The sequence below is a fragment of the Symsagittifera roscoffensis genome, chromosome 1 (assembly GCF_963678635.1).
Source record: "Symsagittifera roscoffensis chromosome 1, txSymRosc1.1, whole genome shotgun sequence".
Taxonomy (NCBI): domain Eukaryota; kingdom Metazoa; phylum Xenacoelomorpha; order Acoela; family Convolutidae; genus Symsagittifera; species Symsagittifera roscoffensis.
This window is the reverse complement of record NC_087062.1, coordinates 19,669,857-19,692,648: the sequence shown is the minus strand read 5'-3', so window position 1 is coordinate 19,692,648 and position 22,792 is coordinate 19,669,857. Positions and strand designations below refer to the sequence as shown.

General features: G+C 46.0%; 1 protein-coding gene across 2 annotated transcripts in view; it reads right to left on the bottom strand.

The window, feature by feature from the left end:
* LOC134840077 (small ribosomal subunit protein uS12) overlaps positions 1–15,779 on the bottom strand; it is a 96,281-nt gene extending 80,502 nt beyond the window's left edge. For both annotated transcript variants that reach the window (XM_063855740.1, XM_063855751.1), the window contains exon 1: positions 15,770–15,779. The gene's annotated coding sequence lies outside the window, so the exon portion shown is untranslated. The remainder of the gene's footprint in view (positions 1–15,769) is intronic.
* Positions 15,780–22,792: the final 7,013 nt, after the last annotated feature.

The window sequence follows — 22,792 nt, the reverse complement described above, 5'->3', positions numbered from 1 at the left end:
AACCCTTAAAACTACCCTTACTAACAATTGGTGTACTACTCTCCTCAGGTAATTTACCCAATTTTTATAAGCTCTTTGGCGTTTCTCGCTCCGTTTTTCAGCATGTCTCGAATATTGTTTTTTTTTGGTTTAAAAAACGGATTGAATATTTAGATTTAAAAGTATCTAACACTTGTTCACGGAGCTAAAACGTTCAATTCCCAAACCACTGATTATGATTTTATTATAATAATAATAATAACTAGCATGTAACGCACCTTCGGTGCTTCAAACAGATATAAGAGCATAAAAGTTGCTTCAGCATAAAAATACAAGATCTACAAACTTTTAGAGTACTCGACTGCACCCACTTACAGGGTTGGTAATTTCAAACTTTTTATTTTTTTAATTCCCATTTTGAAAAACAATAAAAGCGGTCTCTCGAAAATGGGCCTCTGGAGAGCCTCCCTGAGAGCACCCTACTATAGGGTTAAAAATTTCAAATTTCGTGATTTTTTTAAACCTGTGAAAAAATTTAAAAAATCATAAAAAATCTCTATCTCGGAAACTAAAAGTATTTAAGCATTCATAATTAGAGGCAAGATTTGAGACGCCTGGGTGTACGCTGACAATAAGGTTGCATCTTCATCAATTTGGTAGTTTCAAATTTTGTGAATTTCTTTGTAGATAAGTTCTTTGAGAAATTTGAAAAGAAATTATAATAAAAAAACGCCACATCTCGAAAATTAAAAGCAATTGAGCAGTCGGATGTAGCAAGATTTATAACCCCTGAGAATACCCTGACAGCACTCAACTACAAAGTTAGGAATTTCAAATTATGAAAAAAAAAATTGTTAAATTTTCTGAAATTTTTTTTTAAAAATCACAAAAAAGGTCATATCTCGAAAACTACAAAGATTTGAACAGTCATATTTGGAGGCAAGATTTGCAACTCCTTAGAGTACTCTGACAGCATCCAATTACGGGGTTGGGAATTTCCAATTTTGAAAAAAAAAATTAATTCATGTTTTCTGAAAACTTTTTGAAAAAATCACAAAAAACGTCATTTCTCGATAACTACAAGGATTTGAGCACTAGTATTTGGAGGCAAGATCACTAGTATTTGGATTTGAGCACTAGTATTTGGATTACATGTCAGTCTCCAGGAGCATATATCTTCGAGATTACCTTTATTGAAAAAATAGTTTTTGTAAACTTCCGCGATTTTATTTTTTGGATTTTCCAATTCGTCAATATTAATCAGTATCCCTTATTATAATTGTTGTCAAAAACAGCATATATTTAGAAGATATTTCAGCATTTATTTGATAGTATCGCAACCTTACGGAAATTTATTTTTAAACAACTTGAAATCTTTCCATGCAATTTATCCACAGATTGCCACTGTTGGATCTTCGTTCAATAAAAGTAAGTACAAATTCTTAGAAGTGATTTTTGCTTTTCTATAAGCAAGGAAATTCTTGAATTTGGTTTTGTCATCATGTAAACTGTTCTAAATTGTTATTGACTTAAAAAAAACAGTTTTCGATGTATTACCTATAATATCTTTCGACAAAATATAATTTTTCAATTCATGTGTTCATATTTTTGATCGATTTCATTTTGAATTTTTCTCGTAAGCTGGTAATAAAAATTGCTTTATCTCCAGAAATGGCAAAATACTTTTCATTTAAGAAACATTTTAAAAATTCAAACATTTTATAAAATCAAACAAACCGGAATTTTCCCAAAATGCTGGAGAACAATTAATTGTGAGTTCAACCAACAAGAAAGACTCCAAATCAAATGAAAAAAATTATAGGCAAGTGTCATTTCTACCGAAAATCTTGAAAGTATGTGATAATTTGAAAGGCCCGTTCATTTATCTGTACAGACACCTACAACCAAGTCTTCACGATTCTCAATACGGATTTTGCAAAGGAAGATCACGTCTCTACAAACTTCTGGTCTTTTTGGACAGAGTGCATCAAACCATTAATAATGGAAGCAAAATCGACATCATATCGACTGGCTACGAATTAGCCTTTGCTAATGTTGATCACGGCATTCTAGTCAAAACTATTCAATTTAGGTTTTAGAGGACGGACCTTTAAATAATTGAAATCATATCTAACTAACAATGTGACATTCGTACAGAATGGACGAAAATGCAGTTTCGAATTCGTAGCCTCTGATCTGTGTGCCAGTCGGTCATATTTGGAAGTTTGACCTTGAGAGAAGCAAAAAACACTTGATTTTGGAGTGAAATTTAATTTTTTAAATTTTCGAATGGAACCTGTCATGCACGATTTTCTCGCGATAACTGAAAATCAGAAAAGAGAAGTAAGAACAATCGAGTGACAAGCGCGGGAAAGTTGCCAGAAAAATCAGTGGGAAATTGCTATTCGCAATTTCAGTAGCGATAATAATCTAGAGTAGAGCTGTCCCATCTAGAAGAGAGACGAGCGCATCCCCACGAACTGGATTGTTGTGATTGGAGTATTATTCTAAACTGGACTAGAGTGAACCTTCGGTGGAAAGGTGGACAGCTAGAGTGTCCCAATGGTTCACGAGAACTGACATTCTAGAGTACAAACTTGTTCTTGTTATTAAAACTGACAAACATTAAACTCATTTTAGTTACTTTATTGATTCTTGAGTTGCACACCGACTTATTTACTTCCTGATTCTTGAGCGTGCTACAATGTGAGTACTAATTTAAATTTCTAGAGTGTGTTTTATAATTGTTATGTTGAGGTAAGGCGAGTTTTAGGTTGATCCATCTGAAATGGATCAAAGTTCCACTGTCTAATAAAAAGTAACTTAACGGATTGTTCCGACCCGGTTTTTAACGGCGTTCATGTATTTTGGGTATCTAGAGACCTGAGTATGGGGACGTTATTAATTCTAGAGTGGGGGGGGGATATTTTAGTAGTAGCCTTTAAGCTGTAACGGGAAAGTACCTCAAACGGCTCCAGATATGTCTGACTTCCGTTGGTATGGCGAATACCTTGCACGCAGTCTCAAACAACTCGAGTCTCCTACTGTAGTCTATCGCGTATATTGACTCTGCCGTTGGCGTCCCCGCTTCCCGATACTTCGTTATATTCTCTTCTATCCATCTCAGAGCCAAGATCGTACTCACTACCAAGATCGTCACCTTCTGTCGGTGACCCGGTAGTCCGATCGACCGGATTTCTTCCATATCCCACACCAGGCAAAGGTTCTTGTGATCTGGATACCACACCGTTTGCGCTAAACAGTGGCATGGGCATTCTCCATGGGTGATTTCAATGCTCCTGAGGTTACGCTCCCCCGAGGCTTCCAAGAGAGGCTCAAGCTCCATCATTTTCTCATGCATCGTATTTTATCTTCCAGGTTTGGAGCACTTCCCACAGGTTTTCCGATCACGTTTTGTCTCTCGTGATCGCTTGTGTTCTCTCTCTCCAACTTCAAAAGTTCTTCTCCCCAGATTTCACTCAAGTCATCTCTCAATTCTTTTGGTACTGTCCCTCTGATTTTTCTCAACAACTTGTGCGAGTGATGCGATATCCGAGCCAACCTCACGCACTTGGGCACTGAGAAGGCCTTGTCCACCAGTACTCTCTGGCTGGATGCTTCCACCATCACCATGTGCAGTGGGTAGTGACTTCCGCACAAGTTGGCCATCATTGACCCTATCAGCGATTTCGCGTTCAATGGCAAGCCATAAGCTTCGCTCATGGGAAATCCCATTTCCGCCTCGAGACCAACCTTCCAGCTCCGGATGTGTTTTTGAGTCACCTGCAACACCCCGGGCCATGATTCTACGCTCAACGCCGTCACTAAATGATGTTCAGATTCTAGTCTTTCCAGTGACTGCAGACTACACATTCTCGAGAAGAATCCGAGAGCTGTCGCTATATTCACCGTGGTTCTCGCGTAACACTCCGCTACTATTTGCACTTCACTTTTCTCCCTTTCTGTTATGTCTTCGAACCAAGTGACCAGGTCTTCTTTTTGAAATGACAGTATTCTAACGCATGACCGTCCATCGCAGGTGTGCTCTCCGTTTCCACACGTCGAATCCAGACAGCTACCCGGCTCCAATTTCTTTGCTGACCCGGGATTACTAGTCTTTTCGCCTGGCTCTTGCATCTGAGGTGGAATTAGCTTATGCAGCACACTCAACTTTGCCAGATCTTCATCTTCCGTTGGTGCTAACCTCACTCGCTCGGTGGTTTCCTCGATCAGACTCGCGTGGGGATGTGGACACCAGGAGGGTCTTAATAGCTTCCATACCACTCCCAAGTTCGTGGTTAACAAGCCATTTCCATCGCCCATGTTCACTTCAACTTTCTTGTTTGAACGCGGTATGCTCACCACCTCTGGTGTTTTCTCAAGAATCAGGCCCAGGCTCGGCCCCTCTTTTTCCACCGCGTCTATTTCCATTATTCTTTCTGTCCAAAACTTCAGTAGCTCCGCTACCTCATGGTTCCTGTGGGCGCCTCCAGCTTCCGAGTCTAAGAAGGGGTTGTAGGCCATTCCCATCACTCCAGACACATATTGGTATTCCCCCTTCTCGCTGAGCCTCGAGTACTGCTCTGACGAGGCCAGGTTACGGTGAACATCATGTTCTTCTTCGAACTTCTTATTATAAAACCTCCGTACCTCGTCTAGCTTCCTATGGTTCTCTAGGGATAGTCTGGAACCCTCTTCCTTTTCTATTCCTGTGCTCTGATACACGTTCAAGATGACCGTTGAGACTCTTTTTTCCATGGTTTTGCTTACGCTTGCTCTCTGTTGGCATGCCAGGATGGTGCTATCAGACATCATCGACATTATCCATCTCAAGAAACACGTGGCGTCCTTTCTTCTAGCCAGGCTCAAGCCTGAATTGTCCCTGGCTACGTGTTGCATCAGTGCCTGATACACATCTAGCTTCTTGCTTCCCAACTTCAGCCTCTCATACGAGGTCAGTGTTTCCAACTCTATCCCAACCAGACTCCAGGTGAACATTAATTGTCCTGCAGTTCTAACGAAGGGATTCGCCATTAATAGTGGTGCTGATGAGGGTGTCCTCATTGCTTCTTCAAAATGATCCTTCAACAAACTCTGCCAGGACCTCTTCAGATGATTTGCCATTTCTATTCCATTAACCTCGGCCTTTTGCTGGGTGGCCCAATTGCGTCGCTTGCGAGCTACTCCACTGTCCAACTTCTTCCAGCAGTCCTCCATTTCTTTCAATGTTTCAAGGGCCACCCACCACGTCCGGGAGGTGTTCCTCGTCTTGTTCCTCTCCAATGGATCACTTGTCACTCGCTTGCCCGTGGCCTGGTGTGCCTTCGAGATCCATTCTTTGCCGACATCTACTTCCCATGTCTGTCCGTTCGTTGAACCTCTCTTCACGTTTATCTTCTGAGGCTTGAAGTCTTCCTCCGATGTCGAGCTGGTGGAAACCTCTATTTCCCTCTCTACTTCAAGTGGTCTTCTGAGCTCCGAGCTGCTCTTGTATGCCGCCGTCTTGCATCGAGCCAAAATCATGGGCGCCGTCTCTCTCAAGTTTCCTTCCGAAACAGCATCCACTGAAGGACTACCCAATCCTTCCACTTCTCTCTTCCTCTTGCGAGTCTTCACATCTCTACTTGAGGGTGTTGTGGCTACCATCACTGATTCGACCTCTCCATCCACTCCTTCCAACTCTTGCCTCCCCCCTGCTCGAGCCTTAAGGATATTAGTACTTTTAATCATATTACTAGTCCCAACCTTATCCCTTTTTATATCATCAACCATTTTATCTACAGTTTTGTGTCTCCGAGTAGAGCTGTCCTCACATTTTTCTTCTCTAGTCTTCGATCGTGAATTCCTCAGCTCTACCAGCTTGCTCAGTAGCTCTTTTCTCGCCTTCTCAACCAGGCCCGTTCCTATCAGAAGCGGTTCTCCAAATCTTACGACTGTGTCCCACAGTTCCTCCTTGAATTTGTCCAGCGTCGTCTCGCTGCCCACTTCTTGATTGAATTCTTCCAAGAACTCCTGCCAAGCATCGTCCTTCAGGGATCCCAGGAATATGTCCCTGTTCCCTTCGAAAGTGTTCCTTTCCCTTTCCTCCGAGCTCAAGAGTATCATCCCCATATTGAAGGTTTCACTTGCCAATGGTAATTCCAGATTCTTCCGGGGGGACGGATTCAGGGGTGGGGTGGCCGTATCTGCCCAATTCTCCTCGCTCAAGTCTTTCAACAGCTCTTGAGTGGTGAGCTCCTCCCCTGATGGCCCTGGTTCAGGCGTATTCCCCACTTCCATGTCTTCACCGGCTTCACTGAGAGTTTCATCCATACTCTCTTCTTCTGACTCATGTCTCCTTCTCTCGAGAATTTTCTTTAATCGGTCCTCGACGGGTCCACTCCTCTTGTCTCCAGGCGTGTCCACTGACAGTGGTGATGGTGTCGTAGGATCCAGCTTTTTGTTTTCCGTCAGTGCTACATGCAGTTGACCTGCTGCATCTAGTTCTGTTCCCTCCTGTCTCATTTCCACCTGTTCCAAGCCATAGGGTGCCTTATATTTTCTCGTGGCAAATTTCATGTCGTCCACCAATGCGACGTGCCCCTCCATCACGATCATCCTGCCATCATCCCATATGGGTAGCATGTTCTCAAGTCCCTCCTTCTCTAGAGTTCTCAAGACCTTCCGCACCTCATATCCGGGGGGCTGCGAACCTCTACTCTTTTTCGCTTGCGTCGTCCACGAATTTACCTTCGTCTCGCTGTCATGGAAGTAGACCGCCGCCGTGTAGCCGATGAACAGGGGGTCCCAGCCATCAGTGAAATCCTTCTGCATTTCCTCCGTCGTCATCCTCGCCATTATGGAGGGAACTACCAAGGGACTATTCATTCCTAAGGTCATCCTCCTGACTATTGGGAACTCAGGCATGGTGGCTGGGAGGATTTCTTTCTCCATTATGGTCTCCAGCTCCCTCTTCACCAGTGCGAAGCACTCCTTCCAGGCAGGAATTCTCAAGATTTCTCGTCCGTCTGCCGTCAATGGGTTCAAGTTCCAGAATTTGGGATACATTTCGATGGGACCCTCTCGCTTGCCTCCCATTCTACATTGCATTTGCCCCCTGAAGTTGTACACTATTAGCTCGGCATCTTTCACCTTTCCAAAGAGTACCGTGTTGCTCATTCGCCCTCTGAGCACCTCCTGCTGACACCAATTTAACGCCGTCCCGTCCAGTATACTGATGAGACTCAAGTGCGTTACAGAGTGACGATACGTTGTCACCAGGGGGTCTGGGAACGCGTACGTCACTGCTGGACCATAAATGCAGGTCACCACCTCCTCTAGGCCCCGGATTATCCCCATTGGGTCCGACCTCATTGCCAGGCATAGGTCCGTCAGCAGAGGCATCCCTCTGTTCGTCTTCTTCCATTCTTCTCTCGAAGTTGGATTCTCATCTTCACCCGTCATGTGCCGATTTTGCATCATGAGGTATTGTACTAGCAACGTCTTCAACCCTGCGGCACACTTGTAGGAGCTGGTTTCAATGCTCGTGTGGACTCTCCCCATGGACAGAGGCTCTCCATATTCCATTAATCGATGAAACGACACCAATTCCCCATGGGTCAAGAGTACTAGTGCCAGGTACCCATCAACTCGAAGTGTCTCCACTCCTCGACTAAACATGTATGCTGGGCCCATGTTGAACAAGTATCTGGGGTAAACCAAATACAAAGCCAAGAGCAGACTGATGGGCATGCCCAGTATCTCCTGCACGAAGGCTCCAAAGATAGTCGCCGTGGTGCCGAACATTCCTGCCATGAATTCCTTCTCCCAGCAAGGACTCAAGAACTTGAGAATCTCGTAATCCCTCCTAGTCTTCAATTCGCCTTTGGCGTGCTCTCTCCAGAACCCTCCAATCGTCACTTCATTGGCGGCCGAGACAAATCTAGCCACCGTCATGTCTCTTGTTTCGGCCAGCTCCAGTTGTTTCTCCAGAAAACTCCAGACTTGTTTCACGAGGGGTGGTGCTTCCTCCCTTGTCTTGTTCGTGGCGTTCTCCAGCCTTGGTGTCAAAAATGGCCACCAGCCATTCTCTTGAGTCAAACGATATTTCATCGATTCTAATTGCTTTTCCGTATCGGCCACATTTCTTCTCTCGTTACTGGGACCTCTAGACTTGCTGGTGGAGTTTGTGATCTTCACATCCATACTCCGAAACCACAAGCTGGCCGTTAATTTGCTTATCGCCGGGTGATCGTCCCCGATGACTGGGCTGAACTTGAGTTGCCTGGCAAAGTTCGATATCTCTAGCAAGAGCACCTAGTCTAATACGATCAGGATGTCGGCTAGTCCATAAAAGCCCCTCAGTGCATGAGATATGTCCGCCCATGCCGCCGCCAATTCTGACTTGCGAAGCCTCAGGTTCGATGGCTCCAACTCCCGATTGGGGGCTGCCATTAGAATCCGCCATTCATTCCCTTCTGCTATCAGGATCAAGACCGCGTACACGAACTGTAGGGCGGGTGGCATATTCGCGTATCCAGGGGATGTGGTAAACACCACCTTCGTCTTGGACCCAAATCTCGAGACAACACTCTCTTGCACTTCATTCATCGCCGCAAACAACGCCTGAATGGCTTCCCATATCTTCCTCGATGTCGGAATTTCATCGCCCTTTAGTTGCTCAAGAAGTCCCATCGCGTGCAGGTGATCATTCATTCCTGCAAACAATAGCAGCTCAGGTTCACAGGGCATCTCCGACTTTATTGCCACCACCAGAGTTAACATCTGATTTAATTCAGCTCGTGGCAAAGAGTATATCAAAGTCTCCGGCCAGAACAACTTGGGAGACGTTCCTTCGAAGTCTGATCCCGCCACAATGACTACTCTCGCAGCAGCTGGATCTGCTCTATCATAAACTGCCAGGGTTTTGGCCAGCTGGGTACTCCCACAGGGCTTCCCGTACCTGGGATCTTCCGCCAATTTCGAGCCTTCGTAAGCGGCATCTGGCAATCCCGTTCCTCCCGGATTGAGTAGCTTGTCTACCACCTTTAACTGTGCCGGGGTTGCCAACCTGATCCTGGCGATGCTAGTTCGGTGCTTGGGAGGTTCTGCTATAAGTCCAGGACTCCCCAGCAGCTTGAGAGGTCTGTAGTTAATGGGTCCCATGATCGCTTTTGTGGGAATTCCAGTCAGGTCTGTGGTCTCCATCAACTTCGCTTTCGAGAAGTGCGCCTCATGAGCTTTCAACCAGTCCACGCAATGATGCCTATTCAAATCCTCGTGTGACACTCGTTCGATCCCCAGGGTTTCCGCCAATTCTCGCCTGCATTCCAAACTCTCTAGATCCAGTTCTTTCACCTTCTCAGGATATCTCAAGCGAGCGGTCTCCATAGACTTCTTTTCCCGTTTGCTCTCTGCCACTACCACTGAGGATATCGCCGAGCCTGGAGGTGTTGATGACGTCACCTCCTCAGACTCCATTGGCGTGGCACTCTGCAATCTGGTCTGGCTGCTCCTTGAACTGTCTCTAGTGTCAACTCTCGGTCCCAAGCGACCAGACAAGGCCCTTGAGGCAGGGAATGGTGGGTTCGGAGGTGGTCCTAATGTGAATTGGGCTGTCTGTAGCAGATCCGCCTCCAGCGCGTTTATGTGTTCTTGGAAGACGTCGTTTAGCCACTCTGCTCCCCTCGGTCTATCAAAATGGATTCCATCATTGGAGGTGTCTTCAGGGAATCCCTCTTTCTCCATGCGCTCTGCCACGTCCAACAGTCTGACAGGGAGCACACTCTTCCGGTGGATGTCTCTTATCACCTTGTTTAGGTTCCGCACCTTCTCATTCATCTCCAAGGCGTGCTGATCAAACATCATGTTGTAGGGGACCGTACATACCGTCAACAGGATGGAGTCCATCTGAATCCTCAGTTCCTCAAGAAGGCAGCTCACCTTATCGTGCAGCCTTGTTATTTTCCTCGCTTCTCCCCTTGATACATCGTTGGTCCCGACCATCAGGGTCACCGTGTATACTTTGGTCATCCCCAGCATGTCAAGCGTTGCCAACATCTGTGGCCTGGCAGCTCCATTGAAACTCAAGATTCCTGTCTGCCAGTGCGATCGGATCCGGGTCAACACCCGCACCAGGCTGTCCCCTACGATTAGGTGAACCGCACCTTCTGGTACCCGGGGTGGCGCCAAGTACTGCACCCAGGCCGCATCATGAAAGCAGTCTCTCCTAGCTTTCTGCTCCGCACTCCAGTCCAGCCGATTGTGCCTGTGGTACCTCCCCTCTGTATTCTTCTTATAACTCGAGATCACGACACTCCTAACCGGCTGTTCCCTCCACGTCGGGGGAAGCTCCGGTCTTGCCGAACTCTCACGACTCTTTTGTCGCAATCTCTCGCCCCGTTCTTTCAGACGCGATGAGCCGCCGCTCACCTGACTGTCACTCGAGGTCGAGGTTGGGGTATATCCCGGCAGCTCCACATCCATCAGTGGCGTATGGGTTGCGTCTCTAGGCTACGCAAGGAAGACGTTGCGTCAATTGGAATTTCCTTAAAAGCATGCAGATTCATTTTATGTTTCAGCACCGTTAACTCTTTTTTAAAATTCAATTGTCATGCCAATCATATCTTAGGATCCCTTTACCTGCGCCGCACCCCAGTACCTAACTCAAGAGTCCTCCCTCACACCCGACTCGATACCCCCATGTACCCGACTCAGGCGATGCTCAAGTAATACTTCTTATGAAGATACACCATTATCTCAGTTTCTGCAAAGACCACATGTAGGATAGCGTACAATTCCCTCGGGCTCAGTTTGCCCCTGTTTGGGTCATACACCGGCATTGAGACCTCTGTTATCCCTCTTTCAATCATGAAGTCTCGTGATCTTGTTAGTGCCAATATCACGTGTTCGGGATCAATTATGTTCCTGTCATTGACCCTCGTTACTAGGAAGCACAGATATTTGCCCGGGACTTGTGCCACTGACGGTGGAAGCGCTGCCATCCCTCCCAGTCCTGGTCTCTGTCTGAACAGAAACTCTACATTCTGGTACTCTCTTTTGAAGTCAGCTTCCAATCTTGATTTGAAACTCATGTCCGCCGTGATGCAGATCGCGCTGGTCCTGTTTGACAGGATGAAGTCGCTATCCGTTATCATGATGTTCTCCGAGTATTCATTGGGTATTTCGAATTTCGTTTTGAAATTCCGACCTATAGTAGGCTCTGGCTCTTCTTCCTCCAGTTCCAATTCACTCGTTTCTCTCACTTCCTTGAGCTTCTTTATCATCAAATTTTCGGTGTGGGTAAGTCCTACCCCCACTCCCCGGACAAAAATATTTATCGACGTCCCCGTCGATGTTGTCGGGTTTGAATTGTCCTGAGGAACGTGCAGTGGCCTGTCCGTTGCCGTCCATCCGAAAAGAGGGTCTTCTGTCTTCATGTAATTTGCTGCTGATACATCGACTTGCTGAATGCTTTGTCCTTCGCGGCTCTCGTCTTTGACATCACGCATCCACTCTAGAATCCTCAAGTTCGTGTTCTCCCTCCTCTCTATCTCACTCTGTTCGAGATCCGTTTCTAATTCTGGCGTCGAGTAGTCATCCTGCGGATAATGACCACCATCGTCAATGACCTGCCATTCCTCTCCTGCTTCCAGTTCGCCTGCCTTCAGTAATTCCTCGCCCAATTTGTCTGGCTGTATCTTATCGATCAAGAAGTCATCCCCGTACCTGTTGTACCTCATGCCTGTGCGTTTACGATTGCCAGTCCTGGTTTCCGGTGGTGTTGTTCGATCCGGTTCCATCCATTTTGGCACCTCGTCTTGCTCCGGGTCGTTCCAGTCTTCTTCTACAAATGATCCTGCATCAGACTCCACTCCTATCTTTTCATTGTCGTCCAAACTCAAGTTCTCATTACCATCATTTTTCTCTCTAGTGCCTTTCTCATTCACTTCACACGCTGGCTCTACCACCAGGTACTCAAGACCCTCCATGTCCTTCGGTATGCACCAATCCTCTGGGGATGGGACGTGAGGCTTCAGATTTTCATAATGTGCCGCTCGCCCAGTACTCAAGCGATAGAACCGTCCTTGTTGATGAACCTCCGTTATCATGAATGGTCCCCTCCACTTCTTGAGTAAATTCTTTGTTCCCTTGGGCGGTATTACATTTTGGAAGACCCACACATATTGGCCCACTTCATATGGCTTTGCTCTTAATATTTTTTCGTCATATTTTCTACGTTGCCTCATTTGCGCTTGCGCCGTGTTCCTCCTGCATAGCTCGTTCAACTCCTGTTGTCTTTTGATCGCTTCTTTCACGTATGCCTGAGGCGACGTCCTTTTCCCCTCGTATTCTGGGTAAAAGAATGTCAGAGGCATTGCTCTCTCCCTGCCTGTCAACATCATGAAAGGACTGATGCCCGTAGTTGAGTGCTGTGTACTGTTGTAGGCTCCTACTACCTGTGGCAGGTATTTGTCCCAGTCCGTCATGTATCTTGAGCAGTACACCCTTAACATGTTGACCAGTGTCCTGTTTTGTCTCTCTACCAACCCATTGGTCTGCGGATGATAGGTCGTCGAGTGTGCTTGAGCAATGTGCGATCTCTTCATCAATTCTTTTGTCAAGTCCCCCACGAAAGCTTTGCCGTTGTCCGACTGGAAAGTCATTGGACAACCATACCGCGATATCCAATGCGTTATCAGATGATCACATGTCTCTTCGGCCGAGGCTGTCTGGCACGGAACCGCTTCCGCCAACTTTGTGAAGTGATCTATTATAACCAGTATCTGGTTGTATCCCGACTCTGTCATGCAGATTTTTTGATGGTCTATCTGCACCACTTCATTGAACTCTGAGCTCTCAACTGACTTGAGTGAAAACTTCATCTTCCTTGGGTCTTTTACCTGGAGACATGCCAGGCAGGCATTCACCCATCTCTCGCAAGCTTTTCTCATTCCTGGCCAATCAAATCTGTGAAGTATCCTTTGTTGTACTTTGTCTATCCCCTGGTGACCCATCTGGTCGTGTGATCTGAAAAGCACCTCTGTCTGGTACAATTGTGGTAGTATGATGAGGTTGTGTTTGTGTATTATCTTTTCCTCATCTCTCCTCTTGCACGCTACCACTCCATCAGCTGTGTGATAAAGTAAGTCTTTCTTTTCTTTGTAGAACTGGCTCAAGATCTTGTAGCTGTCTTCCTCAAGTTCCCCCTTCTCCTTGACCCCCGACTGGATCCATTTGGAGAGGTTACTTGTCATTTTGTCATTCTTCTGGGCTCTTATTAGGTCTGACAGCCTATATCTTGCCTTGACATGCTCCTTTAGCGCCATGATCTGTCCATTCATCTCACCAGGGTTGTGGATGTCATCACTCAGTTTCACGCATATCATCCTTTTCACGATTTTCATATCATCTTCTGGCACCAGATTCGTTCTGATGTTTGAGTTGCATGATAGTTCCCTGAATGGTTTCCTTGCGACCGCAATTTTCTCAAGTTCCTCACCACCTCGCATCTCCTGTATGTCCATGTTGTATGTTCCTGAAGATGGATCCGTCTGTAACTCCCTGTCGTGGTGCCTTGTCTTCTCTTCCGCCAATATCATGCACAGACTGTCTTGGTTTTCGCTGCTCTCATCCGAGTCTTCATCCCATCCTTCACGCTCCCCGGACAATTTTCCTTCTCCGGTTCCTTCTTCCGTGAACCTGGAACACTCCCCGGACTCTTGACCTAGTCCCAGGTGTTCAGTATCTTCCTTGAACGTCACTTTCTTTTTCCTAACCTTGGTCTGCTCCAAAATGTCTTCGGGGATTTTGTCAACTAGTGACCGCACGACATCTTTGCTGTCAGTGACGCTTCCTCTTGATGAGTCAGTATCGTTCACTGTCTCTTTTCTCCGAAGTATAGTGAATTCCGGTTTCTCTTGACCCTTCTCCTGGATCACGGGCTTATCATCTGATAGTTTCTCGAGCAACCTCATTAAGTCATCATCTATCTGTGCAGTTCCTGCTTCCACCTGGTTAAGATCATAGCCTTTTGCCTTGAGCGTCTCCTTCACGATCTTCGACTTGAGTATAATCTCAATCGGAATCCTCTTGCTCTTCCTCAAGATGGTCTTCTCTGGAGGCTCTTTAGGCAATTCAGGATGATCTTCTATCGGTCTGCCTGACTTGTCCAGCCATCTCGTGAGTGGAAGACTGTCGTACGTTTCCTTGTCCATGAATGAGAAGCCATCTTTGATTTTAGGTCTGTCTGCTTCTCTTTGCTCTTGTCTCTCATAGAACTCCGTCTTCTTACTCAAGCTGTCGGCATTCTGATGTTTATCTCGCGTTCTATGCTCATTTATCATGTTGTATCCGTCCAGGCGAACTATCCACCTCCCAATGTAACTTTGGTCCATTGAGTACGTTTTCAGCCAGCTCAGTGCTCTGTTGTCGACTCGCAACTTGAATGGCTCACTGCCCAGGTATGCCCTGTATTTCTCGACAAAGGTAACCACCGCGAACATTTCAGCTTTCGGTGCTCCGTACTTCATTTCCGTGTCACTCAGGACTTTGCTCCCGTACGCTATTGGTCTCAAGACTGTCTTCCCATTCCATTCTTGTTCTTGGTGGAGAATCCCAGAAATCGCGACTACCGACGCATCCGTGTCCAGCACGTACACCCCTTTCTCAGTCGGCATACCCAGTACTGGTGCCTCACATAGCTCTTTCTTTATCCTCTGGAATGACTCTTCTGCTGCGTTGTTCCACGTGAACTTCTTGCCCTTGTGTCTCATTAATTGTTGCATCGGGTATACCTTGTCTGCATAGCCTTTGATGAACTCTCTATAATAGTTAGCGAAACCCAGGAAGCTCATCAACTGGTGCTCTGTCTTCGGTGATTTCCAGGTCAGGACTGCTTCCACGGCGTCCGTATCAGGTCTGATGCCGTGATTGTCTACCATCCTGCCCAAGTATGTTATTGAGTCCTTGAGTATCTCGCACTTTGATGGTTTACACTTTAGCCCCGACCTCTTCATGCATGCAAACACTTCGTCTAGTCTCTCAATGTGGTCTTCCAGTGTTGGCGTCGCTATTACCACGTCATCCACGTAGCACATTACCAGGTTGCCATACTTCTTCGTTACGCCTATCAGCGCGTGTGCCATCAACCGCTGAAACGTGGCTGTGGCATTGCAAAGTCCAAACGGCATCCGTTTCCATTGAAACAGACCCAACTCGCAGGCAAACCCTGTCTTGTCCCTGTCCTGCTTCCTTAGTGGTACTTGCCAAAAGGCCGAGCCTAAATCAAGAGTCGTAAAAAATTTTGCATCACCTAACTTCGAGAGGCTCTCATCAATCCTAGGTATGGGATAGGCATCCTTCACCGTGACGGAGTTCAGGTATCGAAAGTCACAACAAAACCTCAACTGGTCGCCTTTCTTTTTGGCCATCACTACTCCACACGCCCACGGTGACTTGGATGGTTCTATCATGTCATACTCTAGTAACGTCTCGATCTCTTTTCTACACGCGTCCGATTTGTGTGGGGTCATGCGCCTCGCCCCCTCCCTGTGTGGTACCGCGTTTTCCTCAAGTTCTATTTCATGCTCAACGAAATTACAACACCCGATATCCGCCTTATGCCTCGAAAAAACTTCCTCGTTCCGCTCTAGTACGTCCTTGATGGCTTCGAGCTGTTCATCTTTCAGTTTGCCCCTCAAATGTTCAATCTCCGGCAGGACCGGTTTTTCATTTTGCATTTCATCTAGTGTGGGTCGCTCTGGAAAGTTCGAACAGCTCGAAAGACCATCATCCGTTTCTGACTTAAGTGATTTAATAAGACCTGAAGAATCTTTTATTTTCTGCAATCGTCTCAAGATACAAATTTTGTCCCTGTGATTGGGACAATCAACAACTTCATTTTGTTTTGAATTCTCAATTGTTTCATATCGAGTTTTAACCGGTAAAGCATATCCCAGTTCCCTCCCTCTTTGTATCGTGATCGGTATATCAAGGGTATTCAACAAGACACTGACGCAGAGGCCGCTCTTCGTTATCGAAAATGATCTTCCTAAAACAGCAGCACTTTGACTATTAGGATTCGGAACTATGCACACTTGCTTGTTGTCACTTAGTTTATTGTAATTTTTCATCCTCAAACTTACGATTGCCGCTTCATTAGCTTTTAGCCTCACCCTCCTACTCAAGAATACCGGTGCTTTGTTTTCATTTGCCATTTTTAAATTTACCGGTTTGATTGCGTACCTCCTATCCGGGTTCCGTATCCTGAACATTGCGTTATTTAAATCAATCGTTACGTCGAAATTCCTGATGAAGTCTCTGCCCAAAATGAATTGGTCAGATTCATCTAGGTTTTCTACCACGATAAAGCTCATCCACAGGTTACGTTCCCCCAAATTGAGGGCTATTATCGGCGTCCTGCCCAGCACCCGTAGGGCCCCTTTGTTTGCAGCTGACAGCCGTATTCTCGAGTCTATCAAGTCACCTTTGTCAAAGCCCATCTTCTCCCAAGTTTCGATTGGTATAACGCTCAAGACTGCTCCCGTGTCAAGCAACCCACGCAACTGAGTCTTTTTGCCACTTATATCCAGCACGTGCCCTGTCACATCTGCCTCCGTCCCGATGTGCATTGCATCTTCCTCAAGCATGGCGCAGTGTCCAATCGATCTCACTTTCATTTCTTCTTTCCCTACGTAGATTTGTCCAATTAGGTCTTCGTCACATGTTATCATCGTCTTGGTATAGATGTTAATCCCATCTATATTTAGCATCACCTCTTGTGGACCGTAAGCTTCAGTATATCTGCTATCAACACGTACCGACTTGCTGCCCCCTCTCATGAGTAGTGCTCTCAGTGCTCTAGAAGTCGTTTGTGGGCTTATACCACTCAAATAGTTTGCATACACGTCAATGTGCATTATTGTCTGGTCGCTCGGCTCGCTCAAGTTTCTGGTTACCTCGTGGCCGCCCACTGTGATTATCGACATTATCCTTGCCCCGATTTTCGATATGCCAAAAGGCTTACCTGTCACCATTTTCACAGTATTGCAATTCCCGGTCTTTGTTGAGCCTGGTTTAGCCTCTGGTATTTGTTTCGATCCGGTTAATGCTTCGTTAAAATTCTGTCTTTCTATCTCCAGCTTTAGTCGTTGCTCTATTTCTTTCGCAGCCAGATCCTGTTTCACTTTGGCAATTGCTTCCGTCGCCGCTTTCTCATAATTTATCACCAGAGAATTCCCTGCCGCGGATTCTATCGCACCATTAACGTGTGTTACAGCTTTCACTGTCTTCGTTGGCAATTCCGTGCTTGTTGTTCCTAAGTTCCTCGATTCAAATTCGTTTTGCCTGTTCCGCTGATTCTGCACCGCCGCTAATGCCAACTTATGTTTGGGGTGACTCTGGTCCTTGACCGCTTCCCAGAACAAGGGACAATCCATTCTGAAGTGCTGAAGTGCCCCTCCTGGTTACAGAAGAAGCATCTAGCGCCTATCTTGATGATTAAGCCATTGTAGTACTCGTGTTCCTCCACCTGGCTCATGTCCTCCTCATCCGGTGCGTATCCTAGGCTCTTCATGCCTTGTTTGTATGTTGTGCAGTCAGCCACGTGGTGGTCCGCTGACCTGCAGTTCGCGCATGATCTGCGCTTGTCCATGTCATCTCTAGGTTTGTACCATGATGACCTCTGGGGTTGGGTTCCCCCCTGTGTGTTCCTGTTTTCCGAATATGAGTATTTCTTGGGCTTCATCAGCATGTATTCCCTTGATTTCTGTCTCATTTCTTCTGGGGTTGGTGCGCTGTCTTTCGACAATGTGTAGTATGTAGCTAACATTGTCCTTAAGTCATCACTTTTTACCCCATCAATGAACTTCGAGGCAATGCTGAAGTTTCTTCTGTTTGTCGACTCCTCTGGGTCACTCCTTCTTCTCAAGCTCTCGAGATCATCTAGGAACCGATCTATTGACTCGTCGTCCCTCTGCCTTCTCTTTTCAAATCGCATCATCGCTTGGTGACCCTTCATTCCTGACCCGAATCGATTCAGTAATATCTCGAAGATCTTGTCCGCGGTGTCGCGTTCTTCTTCCTTCTTTGCGACCACGCATTTCAATGCCGTGCCTTCTAAGTTGCTAAGTATGGCCGTGCATGCTTGTCTTTCATCATTTAAGTTGTCTTGCTCTAGGTGTAATCTCATCACTTCCACCCAAGTGTCGATGCATCCATCGGAGTCGTCTTTGAATTCCTTTGGCTTCTTGAAAGTTTTTCTTGATTTTCCGTCCCTCCTATCGCTCGAGTCAGTGTTCCTCGTGGCGAAGGCCTCTAGAGTCCTGTTCATCATCTCCCAAGTGCTTGCCCATGTCATAGCATCCGGACCTGCGTTGCTGTTAGCTGTTGATTCCCCCGGGCCAGTCGTTGTGCTTGACGTTCCATTCTTCATGATTGTTTTAGCAGCTGTTGGTGCTATGCTCACCGTATCCCGGGTTAAGGGCAACGGTGTCGATTGCCGTTTGCCCCTTTGTGGTTCCACGAAGTCAACTCTGGTGCCTTGCGTGCGATCCGCTGCCGGTCTTTCTTGTGAGGTAGAATTTCTCAAGATTGCATCCAATTTCGTATGTATTGCACATGAACTTTCGGCCTGATTCTTGCTCATTGTGTCCATTCTCTTTTCCAGGCTACCTATTTGGCTGTTGACATCATCATATCGGTTTTTCAACTGTTGCAAATCTTTTTTGATGTTCCCTTCTCGTTCTTTATTGGTGGCTTCTACCTTATCTGTCATCTCCTTGAGTCTCTCGTCTGTTGCCTTAGCCAGGTTAAAATAACTATCCAGATACTCGTGTTTGTTGTATCTTAATTCTTTTCTTATCACTTCTCTGTCCTCTTCGCTGTGCTTCAGCTTTTTGTCGATCTGATTCAGTTTTGCCATCAAGTCACCTAGCTCAAGAGTAGCCTCTTCATGGTCAGCCGTTGGTCTTTCTTCGGCCGTTGCTTCTGCTTTAGTTTGTTCCTCTCTCGGATTGGCTTCTGTCGTCTTCGTGCTCACTGTCCCAAATGTTCGTGCTCTTTCAGCTTTTGGTTCTTCAGTCACGTTCTCTTTCGTTTTTATTCCGACCACCATCGCCAACCTTTCTGTAAAAGATGTCTTTTTTTACTTGAGAGTCTTCTTTCACCGTTTCTTCGGTGTTGCCTATTGCATCTTCCGCATTGTCTATGGGTGAGAACTCTATGGGTTTCGGATTTGGTTCTTCGGCATTGGGCATCGGAGTTGACTCCGTCGCCATGTTCCTTGTTTCATCCACACTTTGATCGGGTGTCTCTAGATCAATCTCGATGGTGGAGTCCACTCGTTCCCCTTCCGTGCCCTCTTTTGCCCTGTTCTCCGCTGTACTCCTTGTGCTGACCATGTTAACTGAAAAGTTCTTCTTTGTTATCTTTGGGCCCATTGATGTTGTTTTGCGTAGCGACGAATTATACTTTGCTTCGGTAGGTCTTTTTTCAGCTACCGGTACCCTGCTCCGCCTCATTATTTCTATTTACAATTGCTCTTATTTACAATTTTACTATATACACAATCCTATTCTAAGAATAAAATCTTTCGAGAAAAAAAAATATTTCTTAAAAAAAATATACAACGTGGTGAAAACCTTGTTTCAGTTCTCTTTATTAACTTTTCGAGAAACTTTCCTTATTTGTGGTCTCAACCGTACCTGGTTCCAATAAGTCTTGTTCTATCTTAATTCTGTCTTAAAACACTTCTTGTAATTTTACTTCAATTTTTATACTGTCCCAAGACTTCCAATTGCCGTCCCTACTCTTCTTTGTACCGTCCCAGGCTTCTTTCTCCTGTCCCAAGACTGTTCGGTACCGTCCCAGTACTTTCCGGCCGTGTCCCAAGACTCTTGTCCAAGACTACTGTCCCAAGGCTAGTGTCCCAAGACTACTGTCCCAAGACTAGTGTCCCAAGACTAGTGTCCCAAGACTACTGTCCCAAGACTAGTGTCCCAAGACTACTGTCCCAAGACTACTGTCCCAAGACTACTGTCCCAAGACTAGTGTCCCAAGACTAGTGTCCCAAGACCAGTGTCCCAAGACTAGTGTCCCAAGACTAGTGTCCCAAGACTACTGTCCCAAGACCCCTGTCCCAAGACCCCTGTCCCAAGACCCTGTCCCAAGACCCTTGTCCCAAGACCCTGTCCCAAGACCCTGTCCCAAGACCCTGTCCCAAGACCCTTGTCCCAAGACCTTGTCCCAAGACCCTGTCCCAAGACCTTGTCCCAAGACCCTGTCCCAAGACCTTGTCCCAAGACCCTGTCCCAAGACCCTGTCCCAAGACCCTTGTCCCAAGACCTTGTCCCAAGACCTTGTCCCAAGACCCTGTCCCAAGACCTTTGTCCCAAGACCCTGTCCCAAGACCCTGTCCCAAGACCACTGTCCCAAGACTGTACTGTCCCAAGACTGTCCCCAGACTGCTCTGTCCTAAGACTTCTTCGGCACTGTCCCAAGACTGTTGACAAGTGTCTGGGTGGTGGGACTTCTTTCCTCTTCGTTATGGGGACTTCTTGATTCGCCGTACCTTGTACCACCACTCAAGCTCTAGTAAAATTTTCCCAAAATCCTCTCTTAAAAGCCAAATGCTGACCCCCCTTTTTCTTATTTCTCTTTTTGGCTACCTCTATTTCAATGTTCCAAGTAACTTGAGACCAAAACATGTGCGCAGGTATCTTGTGATCACCTGTTCGTACAAAATTTTAACACAAATCCTCACCAAAATGCAACAAAAATCTAAGCAAGAAAAAGTAATAAAAACAGAAAGATGAGCCCACCTAAAATTCAAAGGTGACAAATGTCTACCTTCTATCGAAAAAAGATGTCTGGTACCTAATTGCCACGCGTTTCCTTCCCCCCTGCTAGCGATCTTTGGGGTATCACAAAAACTGTCTATGTCCGTTCCCCCCTACCGATCCGACCAGGGTACCTACCTTAACCTAATTCCAATTTTGGATATCCGCTTCCTATGACCAACGCGTGTAAATGACTAATGTAACTAAATCAACGATGTCGACTAGTCGACTAATTAGTTACTCTAATTTCCCCCCTTTTTACAATTTACTACCGCCAACCTCTAACTTAACCAGCCCCCCTTCTAACCTCCCCCCTTTTTAGCCCCCCTTCTTAAACCTAAAATTACCTTAAGCGCCGGGTGCTAAACCTCTCAAGAGAAAACCGTAGACCTGTCTCCAGGCCTGCTCAAGTAAAAACGTTTCTCAAAACCGGGGGATATCGCTTATCCAATTTTACACTTATTTCCTATAATGTAATGTGAATTGTAACGATACCCGTTCTGCCCAACTTGAGAACTCGAGAACTGTCAAATCCTTCTTGGCTGCTTTCCCACTCGACTGATCACCTGTTCCAGCTCAGTCTCCTATTGGTTCAGTCTCCTACAGCTCAAGTTTTCCTGAACCAGTTTCCCACTCGGCCGGTCACCTGTTCCAGTCGAGTCTCATATTGGCTCAGATCAAGTGCTCCTGAACAACCTTCCCATTCGGCTGGTCACCTCTTCCAGTCAAGTCTCCTTGTTGTCCAGCTAAGTTCCAAGCAATCTGAAAACCCTTGACAACGCCCCACACTCGGGCACTTTATTAAGGTTACTGGATTAAATTACTAGGTTGATCGAAACGATCGAACTTGTAAAACAGTATGGGTATACTATTTAATTAATATAAAGGTTTGATCCAACTAATCTGGTGTCAAAGTCACTGTCTTTTTTCGTTTTATGGTTTTTGTTTTCCTTTTTGTCTTTTTGCTCGTGTTTTTGTCCCCCTAGTTGCCCCCCTTTACTCGGTTAGCTAAGCCTCGTTCGAAGAGCGTACCAGGAAGTTTTCTTGAGTTTTCTTAAAAAGCTATCACGGTACAACCGGAAGGTTTGCACGTTCCTGTCGAACCGTACCGCCGGTACTCTAGAATGGGCATTCAGCCCGAAGCTGTCTCAAGTGGGTTCGACTCCGTAGTCTTGATGTCGTAAACACCCAGGAGCGCCATAAAAACACTATGTAACATTCGTCTACTGCAGTCACACATGAGGCTTAAGAAAAATAGGCCCTATAACTATTGGCTCAAGAGTCAGGGACACTATCTCTTGTGTTTTTGTACCTCAAATCAGTCGGAGCCAATTCGGTTCGCTTGTGACATGAGACTACGACCCGTTACAGCTTAAAGGCTACTACTAAAATATCCCCCCACTCTAGAATTAATAACGTCCCCATACTCAGGTCTCTAGATACCCAAAATACATGAACGCCGTTAAAAACCGGGTTGGAACAATCCGTTAAGTTACTTTTTATTAGACAGTGGAACTTTGATCCATTTCAGATGGATCAACCTAAAACTCGCCTTACCTCAACATAACAATTATAAAACACACTCTAGGAATTTAAATTAGTACTCACATTGTAGCACGCTCAAGAACCAGGAAGTAAATAAGTCGGTGAGCAACTTAAGAATCAATAAAGTAACTAAAATGAGTTTAATGTTAGTCAGTTTTAATAACAAGAACAAGTTTTTACTCTAGACTGTAAGTTCTCGTGAACCATTGGGACACTCTAGCTGTCCACCTTTCCACCGAAGGTTCACTCTAGTCCAGTTTAGAATAGTACTCCAATCACAACAATCCAGTTCGTGGGAATGCGCTCGTCTCTGTTTTAGATGGGACAGCTCTACTCTCGATTATTATTGCTACTGAAATTGCGAATAGCAATTTCCCACTGATTTTTCTAGCAACTTTCCCGCGATTGTCACTCGATCGTTCTGACTTCTCTTTTCTGATTTTCAGTTATCG